At 38.7% G+C, this 18,914-nt stretch overlaps 1 protein-coding gene across 1 annotated transcript in view; it reads left to right on the top strand.

The window, feature by feature from the left end:
* The window catches only part of LOC123522362 (teneurin-1-like), a 444,826-nt gene that overhangs the window by 145,574 nt on the left and 280,338 nt on the right, over positions 1 to 18,914 (top strand). The window contains exon 2 of the mRNA XM_045295866.1: positions 14,914 to 14,943. The gene's annotated coding sequence lies outside the window, so the exon portion shown is untranslated. The remainder of the gene's footprint in view (positions 1 to 14,913; positions 14,944 to 18,914) is intronic.

The raw sequence follows: 18,914 nt of genomic DNA, 5'->3' as shown, positions 1-18,914 counted from the left end.
AAAATATTCTCATTGCAGGTAACTCCAAGAAACTTATTGTTAAAAGAGTTTTACAAAGTAATTGATTTGGTTTTTCGAACTGCCTTTTATAAAACTTATCAGAAGGATCCTTAGCTGTGAAAATAACCCTGAACTTGTGTGAGCCATTATGGATACCTATGTGAGAGATCAATACCTCCTTAAAAGACAACAGATGATCATAAACTGGTATCGTTATTGAGATCCTTTGATTTTTAATCTCCTCTGGTTCAAATCCATGCTTGATATCAAAGCTTGTAAGGCAACCTCCAATCAGTTCTCTTTTCTGTTATTCTTTTAGTAGGCGGTTGGGCTAACTTGGAATACAGCTTGTCACATTTGTGTTATTGATGATGGGGAAAGCTTTTACAAGGTGAAAATATTTGGGGGGATGTGATTAGACTTGTAACTTTTTCATATCCCCTTTTGAGTGTGTTCTGACATTCACATGTGTGCGGCTTTGAAGTTCGGCAAGGGTCCTCTGCTGTTGTCTGTGTGCCCATTGTCTTCTTAGGGGGCTTTCTTCACCGCACCTCTGAGCATTTCTGACCTCTGCTATTTTGTTTAATAAATTAAAAATATCAATATGTCTTTTCTTATAAAGTCTTAGACTTATCGAATAATCAACCAGATAGAAGGAGTTCCCATATACCACCCTCCGTATGCAATGTATTAATCTGGGCATTGGGCATTATGATGGCATTTTGTCACCATTAATGAACCAAGAGTGATGCATTATTATTAACTTAATTTCCTATTTTATTCAGATTTTCTTAGTATCCTCTTCCCACCCTTTCTGCTTTACCCTCTTTTGTACGGTGTCCTTTGGAAGAAAGTCATTATGTGCAGTTAACACTGACAGATCAGGGCAGTTTACTCTGCTTCCTTGAGGGCCGAATCATTGCATAAATGATTTGGATGCTCCTTTCCCTCTTTGGGTTGTAATTCAACACTTCTGGTATTGTCAGATGCACACCGACTTAGAGCTGCCACAAGTTGACAATAATAGCAATGCCCTGTACAATTTTCTTGGCTGTATTGTTTACAGAAGCATATCACCGTGTCTTCTTCCACAGAGCTTTGGAGGGAGTTGGCATTACCCACCTTTAGGTAAGCAGTCTAGCACTTTCCAGTTTGTGCCACTCGAACTCTTCATTGAATGCTACGTTACAAAGCATTCGTGCCTCCGGTGGGTTCAGCTTTGGCTATTGGGCTTCTGTTTCTGCCTGATATACCCTCATCACCGTTGACTCCTCTTTGGGAAGGAACAGCAGTTCCTTCATTCTGAGCACAACAGGAGTCTTGGGTTTCCAGCTTCTCTATCCATCGTTTTATGTTGCATCTGTGTGATTTGCATAGATGCTTTTAGAAGATGACCAGGCAAACCTGACCAATGATTTTTGCAAAGTAATGCGACCTTAGTGACTTCAGATGAGGTAACAATAAGAATTTTGCTTTATGCTGGCTGCTCCAAACCATTGAACTGTTTTCTATAATGGAAAATGGAAATTTGTGGAAGATGACTTTTATAGATTTACAAAGCCTTTGATGGATTTTAGGTTCACTGAATTAACTTTAGTCTTCAGGAGAAAACAGCCATGCTTGTGCCCACACAGCTGGAGGCATTCGTTATAATTAATGAGTTAGAAGAGAATGCTTCTATATGAAATATTGAAATGATGATTTATTGTTTAAATAATTGGAAAACTATGTAGATTATGCCCTGAATGACAATTTAAAGTGAAGGGATACAATTGACATTGAATATGGCTTTTTAAAAGACAGTGATTTCACGGGAGAAAAAATATCAGTCTATGTGTACAGATTTTTTTTTTACTTACACGTAAGTGATATTAGAGGTACTCATAACATTACAATCATCTCTGATAAGGTTTGTCAGCATTTTCATTACAAACCTGCGCTTCAAGGGCATATAACATCTCCTCTAAAATTTCATTTGGGAGTTAAACTTGCCAAACACAATTGCAGACTGTGAAAATTTCTTTTGAAAATTTAATCAGACTCATTGTTTTTGTCCCAGTGCTTTGACTTGTGTGATAGCTATTCTCTTTCTTCCTGTGTCTTGATAAATGGTTTTCTCTCATCTGAGAATGATAACTATTGAATGAGAACATGGCCTTAAATTCTCTGAATTTGAAGGGTAGTGTGTAATATCATAACTCTTTGAGTCTACAATGGGAAACTTCCAGCAGAGAGTATGTTTCCTAAATAGAAGTATTGCTTCTTCTACACATTTTAAATTGATTATTAACATAGTCCCTATGGCTAGTGCTATACTCTCAGTTGCTATACCATTAAGAGCCAGTTATAAATGATAAATGGGAAAACATAATACTTCAATAGTATTTTTAAAAATAAACATCTTCAAATTCTAGGACCATCTTAACAAGAAAACTCTAAGACCTAGCTTTTCTTGAATATCACCAAATTTTCTGGTGAAACATATAGTGAAATATGAATAAATGGATATCCAGATATTTCAAATATGTCATTTTTTCCCCATTAAATTGATTGCTCAGCTTATAAATATACCCTCTGCCACTGAGTCACTTCCAGCTCTCAGAGACTCTTCGTAGGGTTTCGGAGGCTCTGAATCTTTATGCTCCCAGGGTAACCTCATCGTTCTCTCCAGGAGCAGCTGATGGGTTTGAACTGCCAGCCTAGTTGTTAGCAATCCAAGGCTGACCCAACAGCCTCTTAGCTTCTGAATAGACAGAGTTTCAAATGGATGTGTAGGATTTACATACATTAAGCCTGCATTTTGTTCTTTTGTACAAACATTTTTAGATACTTTACAAATTCCTCTTGGAAAAATTAGGACTTTAGTCTTAAAAAGTATTTTAAAATTAAATAGAGCATAATCCTAGAGACACTAAAATGTATCATGCAGTTATAAGAATTTCCAGTGTACAAAGAGGGAAGGAATGAAGAGAAGAATAGTGTGACTACAAAATCATAAAAACTTTCATTAAGCAAACACATCGACAATGGCCAACTGTTGGGTCTCTAGCTCTTTTCCATAGAGGTCCAGGTCCCGTTCGAAAAGTAGAGTTTCCATGGCACTCTGTCCGTGTCAAAGCAGGCGTTTTGGCATCCTGAAGGAATTCAAATCGTGTTCCTTTGGTATGTTCTTTGAAGTCTGAGAACAAATAAGTCGGAAGGGGCATGATCCAGGCTGTCGAGTGGGTCAGGTACAGTCTCCCAATGAACGTCTGACAGGACAGACCTTGCTACCCTCGAAGAATGAACACACGCATTGTCACTATGGAAACATTTCTGAAACACAACTTTCAAAGCTTTTTCTCATCAACTCTGTTTTTCGTTTTCTTAAAATTTCATTGTAATAAGCCCCCAAGATCCTTTTTGCGCCCTTTGAAAATACTTATTAAGATTACTTCTTTGGAATGGCCAAACAAAACAAAACATGAGTTTAAAAAACAGCTCCCATAAGCAACCGCTTATGCTTATATCTCTACCTTGAATTTAACCCACCCTGCCGATCACCTCAGAACCCACTGCGTTGATTGCACCGTACTTTGAAGGCTCCCTAATGAGACAGATTGCAGTGTCTACCTACTGAGGGGACTGTCTCTCAGCCACCCGCTGAGTGCGGAGTCCTGTTTAAGCATGGTGTATTTGGAATGGACCCATGCAAGTGGAGCCCTAGTGACAATGCCTTCTGACTTGCCCTTGTCTAACAAAGATGAAATGGATATAGCATAAACGTATTCTCTGATCAGTCAACATGAACATTTGAACACACCTAAAGGGAAATAGCACAGACATGACTACAGGCACTGCCACTGAGTCACTTCTGATTGGTAACCACATGAGAGGACAGGCTAGAACTACACCTGGGAGTTTCCGAGAATGGGACTGTTTACAATGAGAGAAATCCCGGTATTTTTTCCCAAGGACAGACTGGCGCTTTCAAACTGCTGACCTTAGAAGAGCCGAATACGTAACCACTACCATACCAGGGCTCCCTCAGTACATGAATAGGAGATACAAAAAATGCTCATGTAAGACAAACATTGAAAATTAGAAATTAAAACTACATTTATGGTGCCCATCTGACTAAAAACATGAGAAATTATATTGAATTGTTCTGGAGGTGCTATGAGACAGTTTCATAGATTTCTAGAGGAGGGAAAATCAATATAAACTTTCTAAAAGGTGATGGCATAAGGTATTAAAACCCAAGAACAAACCCATTGTCTTCTGATAGTTTAGAGTCATTGTGGCACGATAGGTCAGAGTAGAATGTGCCCCGATATTTGGAAGGCCATAACCTGTATGGAAGGAGACTCCCTACCACGTTTCTCTGCTTGGTAGGGACTATGGAAATTCTGTATAAAGTCCCTTCAAAAGCACCTTTTATGTTTTAAGCTGGAATCGCGTGTTTAAAAAAATTATCTAGAAGAAATAGTCACAGACATGTACAAGGGGTCATGTGGGCAAGAACCATTTCTTTTTATTATTACTAATGAAGAAAAGGCAGGCGTCCTGGTAACATGATGGACAAGCTCTGGGCTGCTCACTGAACGAATCTCAGATGGGACTCTCCCACTGTTCTGTAGGATAACAGAGATCTGGCCTGGCACATTGCTGCCAGACAGATAGCAGCCTAGGAACCTTATCAGCCAGGTCTATTCTGTCTTACAGGGTCACATTGACACACACCACTGTCAACAACAATAGCAATCATGAAAGTATGGGGAGAAATCTAACTGCTCAAGATGAGGAAACATTGAAAACCTTCTGGCACAAGCTATTAGGATATGTTCAGAATTGGCAGGTATTCACAACTGTGCTGTATATATGTTGTCAGTTATCATTTGAGTCTGACGTCATTTGAGACTGAACTTTTTTTTAAGTCTGCAATTATTCCCTACTTCTGTTCAATCATCATAATAAAAACTCACGGACATCGAGTCAATTGTTAATATAAAGATTAGTGTCTGAATCAAGGAGACTTCTCCAAAGCTTTATACACATTCACTGATTTCTACTTGGTCCACTTAGCTTACAGCAGGGACAGTAGAGGAAGATGTTCTGTTTTTAAAAAATTCTAATACTTTTTAAAAATAATTTTATTGGGGGCTCATAAAACTCTTATGACAGTCCACACGGAAGATGTTCTTTCATAGATGCCAAATAACATTGTTTATCTGTTGAGACCACTTCATCTGAGATGGCATCAGAAAGTAAGACTCTTCTGAAGCAGTCAGGTTTTCCTTCAAAGTAGGCATGTAACAAAAGATTGACTGTTCATTCCTTTCCTGAATGTTATTATTATCTGGATTGTTTGACTCCTGAGTCACTACTCTCTCCGGGTTATTCACTCATCTTTCTAATTGTTCTGCTCTTTTCCTAGCATGGTATGGAAAATAGCATCAACAACGTACTGCCAGCTAAGATGGGTGTGCTTCGGGGTAAGGGACCTAACCCTTCAGTAAACAGTAGGGTGAGCATGGGATGTGGAGACAAGATGACCTCTGTTCTGCTCCCTGTTAGTCGAATGACTGTGGGTAAATAACTGAACCTCTCGAAATCTTAGTTGTGGTGGATTAAGAGATAAAATAGCTATGAAAAATTGAGTTCACTGCCTTGTAGCAGGCAATTAAAATGGTAGTGATTATTATTACTATTATGTATTAGGGACTATGGGAGTACAATGAATGTCAAGGGATACTACGATGTTTTTGGGGAAAAACACTTTTTTATTGTTAACATTAGCAGCTGTCGCTACCAGAAAGACTGAATAGTAGCTTAGCTTTCAAGCTAAGTATACAGGTTTAAAAGGAAGAAGTAGCTATTAGGAAATGTGCTAAGCCAGGGGTTCATGCTTTATCGATCATCAGCTGATAGCAGTGCTCAGTAAATATTTGTTAGATGAATGAATAAAAGGATGGAAGGAGGGATGATGGATGGATGGATGAAGTCTAAAAAATCAATGTTCCTGATGGGTGTGTATCAAAGGAAAAGAGGATGTAACTGTGGGAATAGGGAAAGGTGTGAGCTAAAGGGAAAATGAAAGGGTATTGAAAAGATGCCACCTAACTTTTGAGTTACAATCCTTCCTGTTCTATTGACTGAAGCCCTATTTTCACACTAAGCTAAAATATCTGGGAGCATATTAAAAGAATTTGAAAGCTCTTGATCTCACTGGTGGATTTCACCCTCACCTTCCTAGGGAACATTAGTGGCAAGACAAAAAGGCAGAGACTACTCCAAGAAGGTATTTCTGAATCCTTTTGGGGATCCAGAATCTAGGATAACATGGCTATAGGTTCGTGGCTATTGAGACCTATTTCCTGAGCTTTAAATTGGGACACATGGTCAGACCAAGTAATGTTTTCCCCTGATAGGTGAATGTGTTCATGTCCACAATCTCCAAAAACTGTATGTATGTGTGTGTGTGTGTGTGTGTGTGTGTGTGTATATATATATATATATATATATATATATATATATAAATAAAACATTGTTTTAGGGAATTTTCCCTCATTTAAAACTAATAAACTTCTTTGATGTTCATTGTATCTTAAACACTAAGAACTCATGGTTTCCATGAAGCTAAGAATTTTTTAAAATATAGAAAGATTTAGACATTCAATAAACTTCAGTAATCTGAAGGAATATGTACAATTTCATACTGCTGGATATGTTCCCCATCATCAGTACTAGGCCGGGTACTTAAAAAAAAAAGCACAGGTTAGGGCCAGGGAAATGAATTGACCTGTTCAGCCTTAGGGATGATGGCAGAGCATGGTATTAAGCAGATTTGACTGATAAAGTTATGAAATAGAATCTGTTCTTCGGGGATTCATGAATGCCAAGAGGCTAAAAGGAAGAATGACACATTCACTGGGATCAGAGCATGATTATTGCTTTTGCTTTGTAAATAAGCCAAGGCACTGATGCATTTGTTCAATGGGAAACTGGATCTTTGTGGGCGGACCCCAGGCACTATTGGTATCTATGAAAGGGAAAAGTGTACATATTTCATTTCTTTGATACGATAACAGAATATGGAAGGCTCCAGTGTCTACCAACATTCCCAGTGCCCACCAATATTCCTTTAGGCAACAAATAATTGTGGGACCCTATCTTGTGCCAAATGTGGCATACTGGTTATGAATTGGGCTGCTAATTGCCAGGTGAGCACTTCATAACCACCAGCCAGTTGGTCTCTTCCAGTGAAAAGTTACAGTCTGGGAAACCCACACTGGCAGTTCCACTCTGTCCTCCTATAGGTTTGCTATGAGTGCGGATCCTCTCGATGACGTGCAGTTTGGTTTGGGTTTTATCATGTACCAGATACTATTCTAGTCTTCTTGCTTACAAGATTGACCAAGCATGATCGAACAAGTGGTTGTTTTCATGGAACTCAATTTTAATGAGGAAACAATGAAAAATACATATATAATGCATTAGGTGAGAATAAATACCATGAGCAAAAATCACAGTAATACAAGAGGTTAAAGAGTGGTGTGGGATTTCCAGGGGTGGGTGGTGGTGGTGATATTTTAGCTAAGATAGAGGAAATCTTTCTAAGGAGGAGTACTTGAACAGAGACATGAATGAAGTGCAGGAATCAGCTATGCAAAATCTGAGGTTGAGAGGCACTAAACCAATAGGCCACACTGACATGCCCTAAAGCAGTGGGGAGCTTGGTGTATTCAAAGAACAGAAAATAAGCACCACAATGTTGTTATACCATTTTGAATTTTTTTTCAGGGGTAGGGGGTGATTTTAGCCTTCTGTTTTCCTATTGTCTCTATCATTATGTCCCCCCCATCTGAGAGAGAAAGGAAACAATCGCTACAGAGATCACCAGGGAATGCTGTTATAGTGCAGATCCTAATTCAGTCTGTCTAGGGTGGGGCCTGAGATTCGGTAGTTCTGTAATCTCCCAAGTGATTTTAATGCTGATGCTGCATTCCTTAAAACCACACTTTGATTGGCAAAGGATTTGGTGACCTATCTAGAAGACTCTAGAAGGCATAGGGTGCAGCCCAGGTAATCAATGATCTGAGTCTCAAACAAGTCAGAGAGGCTAACCATGATAACACACCTGCTTTTCATCTCAGCCTCAAATGGCATCCGTAAAAGGAACCTAGTACATGAAGACAGGATTTGAGTTTAGGGCTGGGGTGGGGGTCAAAATAGCAAGGATGTTGCCTTTAGTCTGCATGTTGCCCTGCAATGCATAGGAGGGCACAGCTGCCTAATTCAAAGAGAGCTTCTGAGGAAAATCTCCATGGAGTAATATATCTTGCTTTTATCAGTTTAGTCTTTATTGTGTTTCTCTCCACATCAATCCTATGAAAAATTACACAATCTGATTTTACTGTAGCCTGTTTGAATGGATAGGACAATGGAGAAATAATGTAGTCAAGAAGGTGGTCTCACTACTAAAAGAAGTTTATCTAAGACGTGTGTGGCAGAGAGAGGCAACCATTAAAAATGAAATTTGGGCAAGACGAAAAATCATTCAATACAAATGGTATATTGTTTATCAGAAATAGTTGTAATATACAGAAATATTTTCATTATGATTATGGGGATACAAATGTGACTTTCAAACATATTGTTCCACTATAACCAGCATATTGCATCACAAAAATTGTCCTTCCTAGAGAAAGACCCCTGATAAATGGAGACTGAATATTTAGTCTATCCAGATGCTACTGAACATCAGGTGTCTTGCTTCTCAGCAACTAAAACAGCGATTGAGGGTCACAATGTCCCTGAATTGGTGGGTTGATTGGTTGCCCCACCCCACCATGCACTGCCACTTTTATAAATGAAGCATTGTGCTTCATTGTGTTATTTCTGTCAAACCCCAACCCACTGCCATCAAGTCAATTCTGATGAACAGCGAACCTACATAGGGTTTCAGTCGTTGTATTTCTTTCCAGGAGCAGGAAACCTCATTTTGTTCTGTCTGAGTGGCTGTTGGGTTTGAACCATCTGCCCTAAAGTTATCAATCTAGTGCTTACCCCGCAGCACTACTAAGGCTCCCATTACTTGTATGTTATTCCATCTTTCCTTGATATTTCAGTTCATTTGGTCTGCAGCCCACAGTCTTTGGTTTTTTAGGGGTTTTGTCTGTACGTGATTGATTGCTATGAGGACGGCATGGTGAGGTGATGAAGACCTTGAGCGTTAGAGAGATTTAAATCCTGGCACTGTCACTGTGGGACTGTGGGAACTTCATTAATACCTTGCGTCAGTTTTCTCTTCTATAAAATGGGAAGAATAATAGTCCTGAACTTCATTGGTTTATTGTGAGTCACTGCATGTTCAACAGCACTCACCGTGATAGCATTATTGTGGACATTTGCTAAGCATCCAGACCAAGATTAGTTAGTCATCTTATTCATAATGTTACACTGTACACCATGCCATGGCAGCGCCTGTGTTTTCACCTCCTAGCCAGCTCACAATAGCATTTTAAGTCTGGAGGCCAGACTTTTTTCCCCCGATGAATTTATTGTTTCTGTGACGATGTTTGCCATCTTCGCTATACATTTGGTTTGCAAATGCAACTACCAAGAGGTGCATTATGTAGAAATGGAAACCCAAATTAGGAGACAGGGCCATCAAATAAGCAGGAGGTAATGAGGTGGGGCAAACAAAAAGAGCGTATTATCTCACTAATAATTAGCACTAATTCTAATAACCCCTATTTATCAAGTATCTAGTTCACTGTGTTAGACCATCCATGCCATCAGTTATTCTTCAAAGCAAGTCCTTGAATTAGAAAAGTGAATCTCATAAAAATGTAGTGACAGTTTTTCAAGTCAATCAACTAGAATGGAAACTGATCATTCTCCGATTGCAAGCACTGCATGGTCATATCTCAATTAAAAGAAGATTTAATATGAGTTTTGGTTGAAACCCTGAATTTGATTCACATCTCAATACTTCTGGTCACTAGCCAGGTGATGGCTTGCAGTTCAGAACCCATATTTGTGGAGAAAGACTCTCTGAATGTAGATCTAAAGCTTCTTTGCAGAAAACTTCATCTTCTGCCATCTTCACGCTGGCTGCTATTCCTGTCTCCCGAACCATAAGAGTTGACCATTTCAACTCAAGTTCCCTTGTCACTTTTTTAGGTGTTTTGTCTGTACAGTGAATCCTCTGTTTTCATGCCCTAGAGATTGCTCTCTTTTTCTTCAGATGTATGATAATGTATATCTGATTTTCATTCAATAAGAACAATCAAAATGTGAAAACAGTGCCTTCTTCCATCTGTTTCAGCACTTGCGCGGACCGTCCCATTTTAATTAGTAAGTAGTACTAAGAAGCAGTGGTCCAGAACTGAGAGAGAATGATCAGCACTGCTGGTTCCTGTCCAGATGTACTATAATGAGCATCCTGAACAGGAACAGGCATACTTCAGTGGAATTATAGTCTTGGCAGTGCTGGATTATTAAGCCACTAATAATCTTCCTAATTCTACTTCGCTAGGACCACTTCTATTTCTTACTTATTATGGAGTGTGTATATGATTGCCCAGGTGGTGAAGGGAAGGAACAGAGATGGGGATAATTCTGAACAGGAAGTTTTGTAACTGTACTTTACTTTATTGCCAAGAGTCCTTAATATTAGCATATATTTTGCCACCTGAATAATATGCGTCTTTAAGATTTTGATTACAGTTCCTCATCCTTTACTTTTCTTCCAATTTGAGCATCATTTGCAAACTAGGAACTGTTTTCAGTATTCTCATTCAAATAATTACATTCATATAAAAATCTGTTAATGAAATATTAGAGCTAAGAGTTTAATTGCTGAAATATCAACCCTCAGAGCTTGAAAATTCAGGTAAGGCTCCCTAGCAACAGGATCTATTATTAACACTATAAATATTATCTAATGAATTTTGAAATGAACAACCTAGTGTAGGTACTTTCAGGAGTATATATAAGGTTAAGGTGCTGTTTAAATATCAAATAGATTTTTAAAAAATAGCTTCTCTGTTCTTTCCGATTATTTTATTGCTTATCAAATTGTATGTTCATTTTTCTATCAGTTAATGAGAAAAGCCCCCATTTCTTTTGAAATATGACAGCATTTAGTGTCTATGCATCATATTACTGTCTTAGTCTTTTCTAAAGGGAAATGAAGCAAATTAGAAAAGCAAAATTAGAACACAAGCTTAATTTATAATGTACAAAAGCTACTATATGATGGTTCAAAAACTTGAATCTGTAAGGGTGGATGGCCCTTTGGAGGAAGGAATTGTAGACCTAATAAAATATTTTTGGAAGATTTTGATGTGATTGTGATGATGATTCTATCATAATTTCCATAAAAATATTACATATAAATTTTCTACAAAAGGAGAAATTACTCTAGTTCAGATTAATAAAAATGAGTGTAGAAAAGCATTGCAGGTTTTTAGTTGACACATCGTTAGTATCAAGGCAAAATTGATTGACTGTTGAAAGTGCTAGATACATGATTGAGAAACTGTAGAACTAGTATTGAGAAAATGATTTAGGACAGGATTAAAAAGCATTGCCATTTTTTTTTTACCTAAACCCTGTTGTCCATGAGACAAATGGCAAAACAAGGGCCTAGAATTTGGTCCCCTCATGTCTTGAGTAAGTGCTAAAGTACTAGCTCAAAGGTTGCCATTTTCAGCCCATCTAGGGTCTATCTGCTTCTGAAAGATCACAATTTAGAATATTCCATGGAGCAGTTCTACTCTGGGGTCATCAGGAGTTATCATCGTATTGGCACCACTTGCAATAACAGAGTGAAATGACTCTTTGCCCAAGAATACGCAACACAAGAGCAGGCAGCTTTGTCACAGAACAATGCCAGTGTCTACTCTTCCATAGCTAAGCACACATCGGAAGATGGATGGAGCATTAATTAGAAACAGGTTGTTTCTTTGTCACTATATTGGTTAATGTAGGGCATTCCAGACAAAAACACATGTTGGTTTGCCGAAGTTAGACTACAACTTCACAGCTTATATATGAGCATGTGTGGCTGGAGCCATTCCACTTACAGGATAGAGGATTCTGGACCAAGGCAACTCCAGAATAGGAATTTTAGCTGTGAGAACGCTACTGATACTAAAGGAAAGGGGTACAAGTAAACTCTGTAAGAGGAGGGATTTAGGTTAATCATAAGGAATAGTGCTTATTGATGAAGCAAAAATATTGAGCCATTATGTATCCTACAATTCTTTTTGGGACTGAGAATTTTAAGGAAATATATCATACTTGCTTTTTGGAAGGTCATGATTTAGCTGGAGAAGCAAGATATAATGCTTATGAGGTGTCGAAGAAAGCTATTGATGGAGTGGCAAAGGAAAGTTGTAAATAGGAAATCAGATGAGTACTTAGAAGGATCTCTTAGAAAAGAACTCTGAGGTTTAGTGACAGCATGGCAAAATGGAAATACCACGAACTGTGTAGTCAAACAGACATCTCAGCTTTCACACCTACCAGGTGTCTAGCTTGGCCAAGTTGTTTGTTTCTTCCTCTGTTAAACTAGGAGTACAATTCCTAACGAGCAGGGATCCAATAATGGATTCAAGGACATAGTGTTTAGGGCCGATGAGGTGATAAACATGTCCTAAATCTATTTTGGTGATGATTTAAGGAATTCATGTGACTATACTTAGTACTATTGAATTGTACACTTTCTTAATGGGTTAATTGTGTGGTATTTGAATGTTACAGAAAATACTGGTTAAAAAAAAACTAGTATAATTCACCATATAGAAAAGTAACTATTTGATCTTGCAATTCCATTCCTCAAGAGGCATGAAAACGTATGTCTCCAAAAAGACTACTTTATGAATGTTCATAATTCATAATATTGTCACACCGACAGATAGATAAGCAAAAAGTATATCAACTACCATTCCAAGTGGTATGGTATTATTTGGAAATAAATTGGAACCCAATACTAAAACATGGTACAGCATAGGTGAATCCCAAAACCATTTTGCTAAGGGAAGGAAGCCAGATACAAAAGGATAAATGGTGTGTGCTTCTGTTCTTTGAAACATCCAGAAAAGGCAAATTTACAGAAGCAGAATGGGGATTAGTGATTGCCAGGGCCTGAGGGTGAGAACAGGATGCTTTACAGATGGGATCATTTAGAGGGTGATGTAAATGTTTGAAAGTTTGAGTCTGGTGATGACGGTACAATTTGGTGAAATGACTCCTTTTAAAATGGGTAAAGTATATCTCTATATGACTATTTGAAACTTAATGGATTCAAATTGCCCTGTAATAGATGTTCAATAGAGGATGGATTTCATTATTGTGGAAGCTATCAAGGAAACTTTCAAGGTGGGCAGTTCAAAAACAATCAGTCCCTCCTTGGGAGAAACATGGAGCTTTCTACTCCTGCCCGTAAAGCGTGACAGGCTCTTTAACCCCTGGGAAGTTCTACCCTGCCCTATAAGGTTGCTACGATTCACCATTGACTCAATAGCAGTGATAGAGCTGATGAGAATATTAAATTTGTACCCAGTAATATTCGGAGATAAGACAGTGTTGCAATTATACGCGGGATAGTCAAGGTTGGTAGCGTATTACTGACACAGAATTGCTGAACAGACAGAAATGAAGACGTTTGAAAGAAGCCCACCATGATAACAGTAGTGTTCACCTAAGAAGCCCACCATGATAACAGTAGTGTTCACATAAGAAATGTCTTATGTCAGGAGCAATAGGGTTTACAATGCTGTGAGTAGAGCTATTCCGGCGGTAGCTGTCTGGTCCTGATCCAAAGCATTTAAAAGTTGAGCTGAGAAGAGCTATGTCAGAATATGGTTTGATGTGGCATGGCTTAATGGACACCGGCCTAAGCAGTGATGTATGTAGGATTAAGGCTGTTTTGGAGCAAGTGGGCTGTGTGAATCCAGTGGGAGAAGCTAGGTCCAAGGTGATCAGCTTCGGAGCAGTAAAGACAGTGCTGTGGAGCCATCCGGATTGGGGAGTGTGTGGGGGGTGGGGGGGGCATAGGAGTGATCGACCTGGACATCTTTCCTCTAGCTGCTTGTGGGGTGACAGATGCCCTGACTGCTCTGCCTTCCGGTTTTAGGAGTCATTCAAGTAAGCAGCCGCCAGTATTATGCTCTCCAGCTTTCCACAGGATTCAGTGAGGTTTCTGGGAGAGACATCTCCACATGTCTCCTTAACGTTGTCTAGAATTTTAAGGATTTCCCACCCAACTTGCATCAAATCCTTACAGTGTTGACTTCATCTAAGTGATAAGACCCTGACCTTTTCAGAAATCCCTGTGATGTCAATCCGCATTCTGCTAAATTTCACCTGACAGGGTAAGACTGAAACTTTATAAGCTAGTTTGTTAAGCATCTCAGTAATCTGCTCCAGCTAAGCCCTGGGGTGATTAGATCTGGTGTGCGGTGTCCTTTGATTTGGAAGGAACTTATTACGTGTTTGACCATTGACTAATGAAGTAAAAATGCAGTCAGTAGGGCTTGGAGCGATTAAACTGGATAGGACCCTTGGCAGCCATTAGTCCCTTCTGCCCATTATCCAGACTGTGATTTATTTTCAGAATGATGAGTGTTCATTTTCTCACCCACATACCTACCGTATTTCAGGAAAAAAACAGTGCTGACAATCAGCAGAGAAGGAGATGAAAGATATTCCTGGTAACTCCTATTTTGAGTCCTAATCACCACTATATATATGGGGGGTAGGGGCTGGGAGGGCAAAGTGCTCATAAAGGATTATTGTGGTGAAAGCCAATTTTCCCCCAAATGGCCTTCCTGATATGTAAATTAAAATACTATGCTATCATTTTTGATAATATAAACATAAAAGATCAAGGAAATTGAAATTGCATTTTTATTTTTTCAGGTGCACTTTATGATTGGCCATAACAGCAAAGTAAGTATACAATATTTTTAAGTTGATTATCCATTACATTTTAGAATGCTTTTTATCTTTTCTTCATCAATGTATCTCATTTCCCCAAAGTCCGGAGCTACTAGAGTTCACATGCTTGAAGAAATGGGCTTAGTTTTGTCTTTACTGCTGGTCTCAATATTTTCAAGGGTCATCAAATTTCTCTCTGTTAAAACTCACCACCATTCCTACATAGATTGTGGAGTGGGTGGAGGATGGACAGCAGGCGACATGCTATGTCTCCTCGCCTTTACTTGAGTGGCTCCATGTGAGGCACAAAGTTCCACCTGGAATAGTCGATGCCTTTGCAGAATAGGACGTCATGAATCCCTACAGAGACTTGTTTGCAATGAAGAATTTGATTGTTGAGGTGTGTTTTTTTTAATTTTCCCATTTCGATCAACTATGAATTTGTCATGCCAGACAATCATCTAAGAAGTTCCTTTCTAGAGATAACTCGTCAATGTGATCAATAAGGCAAATGGCCAACCTATCCCTTTTGAACAGAAATAAGTACATCACACAGCGTTACTTTGTGATCATAATATAACATTCATGATGTTCAAAAATCAGCAGAGTGCCATGGAAGGTTCTGTCAGCCCCGGAAGAATGATCAGTGCAGTCTTGTAGTTCTTTTCCAACTTTCTGCAGTGTCCTGATTCATTACAGCCCCTCAAAATGTTGACTACTACCACCACAAATCTTGTTTCTAGACAATCCCTGATATGGGTAATTCAGACACAAATCAAGCCTAACCCGTTGCCTGGAATTCCATTCTAACTCATAGTGACCCTATAGAGACTAGGATTGCCTCATTGGGTTTCCAAGACTAAATCTTTTCTGAGGCAGACGGCCCCCTCTTTCTCTCTTGGGTGATGGGTGGGTTGAAACTTAATACTATGAGGTATGCATCAGTGTACCTAACCACTGTGAAATTTATTCATCAAGAATTTCATTTTCTTAAAAGTGAACTGAGAAGTTATTTGATTGATAACACAAAGCAACTCTTTGTATCTTGGTGCCCAATAGATACTCTTATAAATTACAGACAAATTACAATAGATGGCAATTCCTGCATGGCTGCCACTGATAGATAAATCTATGCCATATTATTCAGGCTTTTATTGTCTCTTAAAACATCATCAGATTGATTTTACAGTAGCAAGGATATAAAATAAAGACACAAGATACCTTTCCAATAAAGGAGAAGTGAACCAGCCTTCTTTGTGCCTGAGAATTCCAGTGTCGAAGTGGAATAACATCTACATGCACCTTCTTGTTTCTGAACAAGAACTGTGTATTTGTTTCTCACTTCACTTGTAAAATGCCCAACCAGTTTTTTGTAGAAAAAAAAAAGCCCTGAGAGAGAACTCAATATTTCAGACCCGATTCGGTCACTAGCAAGCTGTATGACTTGACATGAGTCATTCGGGTGCTCTGTGCCTTGATTTCCGCATCTATAAAATTAGAGGGTTAGATTAAATGCCCTTCAAGATCCCCTTTTGCATTAGTATCCTATAGTTTAATATGATAAATGCACATAATACCATCTGTGCTGTATTTATAATTAAGCACCAGCTTTATGTGACCTGGTAGCAATATCTGAATATAGAACTAGCAACAATTTGGAGGTGAAAATAGAGAATGTGGCTACTGAGGCAAGATGATAATAATAACCACTATTTGTGTATTAATAATTCACTAAAGCAATAACTTTGGAACACCTAGATTGGTGCTAGGCACTGAAGATGCAGTGATAAAAATGAAATATTTCCTTTTTCTTCACACAAACCAGTGAAAGACATAGATCTATAATGTGGAAAAGTCTTAATTAAAGTGAATGCTTAGGGAAGGGACTGGTAATTGAGTTGTCTTAAAATTAAGTAGCACAGCTATCTTTTATTTCAGTCATTGTGGCTGAAATGTTTTATAAAACTGTACTCCATTTTACTACCTTAATAAGTACAGTTTAGTGAACATAATTGTGTTTTACTGTAGCTAATTGAACATGTTTTTCAGGGTTTCAAGTTCAACATTCTAAAATCAGTGCCGGCAAAGAGAGGGGTTGGGATATATCTATATTGACACAAGACCAGCTCTTGGGAAACGAGTTTCTTTGTCTTTCAGAAAAATCCAAGACATTGGCTTTCTTAGTCACTACTTTTCTTTTCCTCATGAAAGCTGAGAATAGAACATGAAATACTACGTTCCATTAGTTGAGCTATATTTAATTATGATTTTGCCATATATCAAATCCTAATTCATAACCTCGGGCTGCGGTTTGTTTTGAGGTAAGTAGTGGGTTCAGGTTCAGATGCCACATTTAATACAGGGCTTGGTCTAGTGACAAGAGAATACCGAGGGAGGGTGAAGGATATAATCCTACAATATAGTTAAGGGAATTTATGACCCTTATAGTGAAAACAAAAACAAGCATAAGATAGAACTCTTTCAGTATTGTTGAAGAGCAAGTAAAATAGCCAGTTTGGAAGGGATCTACAAGATCATCTAATCCAATCTCTATCCATATAATATCCATTCATACGTTATTCCTTCCTAGCATCCCATTGGATGAATGGGAACAGCTGGCGAGCTTCTGAAGTGGTTTAGACCTTCGATGGGCGCCTTTGTTGGCACTGAGCTCACAAAACCCCACCCACTGGCTTGAGCCGTATAGAATAGTTCCGATTCCCTGTCAAACCCCATCTCTCAGATATTTGAAAACAGTTATTCTGTTTTACTTGAATCTTGTTTTTGATCCCCTCAGCCATAGCAAGGAGACTTATTCTCCAGAAGGTGGAGCTAGCATCAAGATCACGCTCCTGCTTAAATAATGTTGGCACTTGGTTGCCACAAAGATAAGAGACAAGTTCCTTATCATGGCAGGATTGTGCCTACCCTTGACTTTGATTTTTCATTATTCCTCCCATGCATGCCACTATAAGCTTGTAGCTACTTCATCAACAAGTTAGGTCTTCGTCTTCCCTCTATTCCTTGCTTTGTTGGTGGTTTTTCCCCATTGTGGGATACCCTCCTTTCCATCCTGAGACCAGTGCACAGTCAGTAAGTCTTCAAGAGCTAGGGCTACTTTTACTCTATTTAAACATTCCTAGATGCCACTTTGTGCCTATGCTCTTCCCTCTGAAAACAAATCCCTAATAGGTTCTTAAATTCAAAGCCAGTTCTTCCATTAACTCATCAATAGCATATTAACGTGCTTAGTCTTTATGTATTTGCTCACCTAGAATGTGGACTCTTGAGATTAAATACAGTGCCATCATATCACTTTCCTCTAGCTTTAACATGGGAGCTCTGGTAGCGTAGTGGTTTCACCACCAGCTGCGTGCGGCGCAGGAGTGAAATGGCGCATTCTGCTCTTGTGAAGGGTTACAGTCTCAGAAACACACAAAGGTCGTTCTACCCTGTCCTGTAGGGTTGCTGTGAATCAGAAATGGTTTCATGACATTGTTTTTCAGTTTGAGGTTTAACATCATTGAAAAAGCATGTACAAAATGATATGTAAAACATTTTTTGTTTCTCTTGAACATAAATCTTTTTCAGAAATTTCAAGGGATGTTGCCTAATTTTACCATTCTGAAATATGATTGACCTTTTATTCCATCTATCCATAATGATTTTGTGAGCGTTCCACCCATCTTTCTTCCTCTGATGATGAAGAAGCTGAGTCCTTTTTGCCTATTCCATATTCCACTAAATTATGTTTTTCTCAGAATCTTTTCTAGATCTTTCATGAATCTGAATTTAACGCAGGCAGCGTTTTCCACGGCCACTTATAGCATCATTCATGCCAGGTGAACATTTTAAACATTTTCCCACCTCCATCACCCTCTTCTCATGATTCTCCCATGTCTCCCCCATGACAGCTTCCCGCACTCACAGATTTCTGAAAGTGGTTATTTCCAAGCCAGTGGCCAATTATTAACTTGTCTTTC

This window comes from Echinops telfairi, unplaced genomic scaffold (genome assembly GCF_000313985.2).
Source record: "Echinops telfairi isolate 266 unplaced genomic scaffold, ASM31398v2 ScPeMD7_6080;HRSCAF=6971, whole genome shotgun sequence".
Lineage (NCBI taxonomy): Eukaryota > Metazoa > Chordata > Mammalia > Afrosoricida > Tenrecidae > Echinops > Echinops telfairi.
This window is presented reverse-complemented; position numbering and strand designations above follow the sequence as displayed.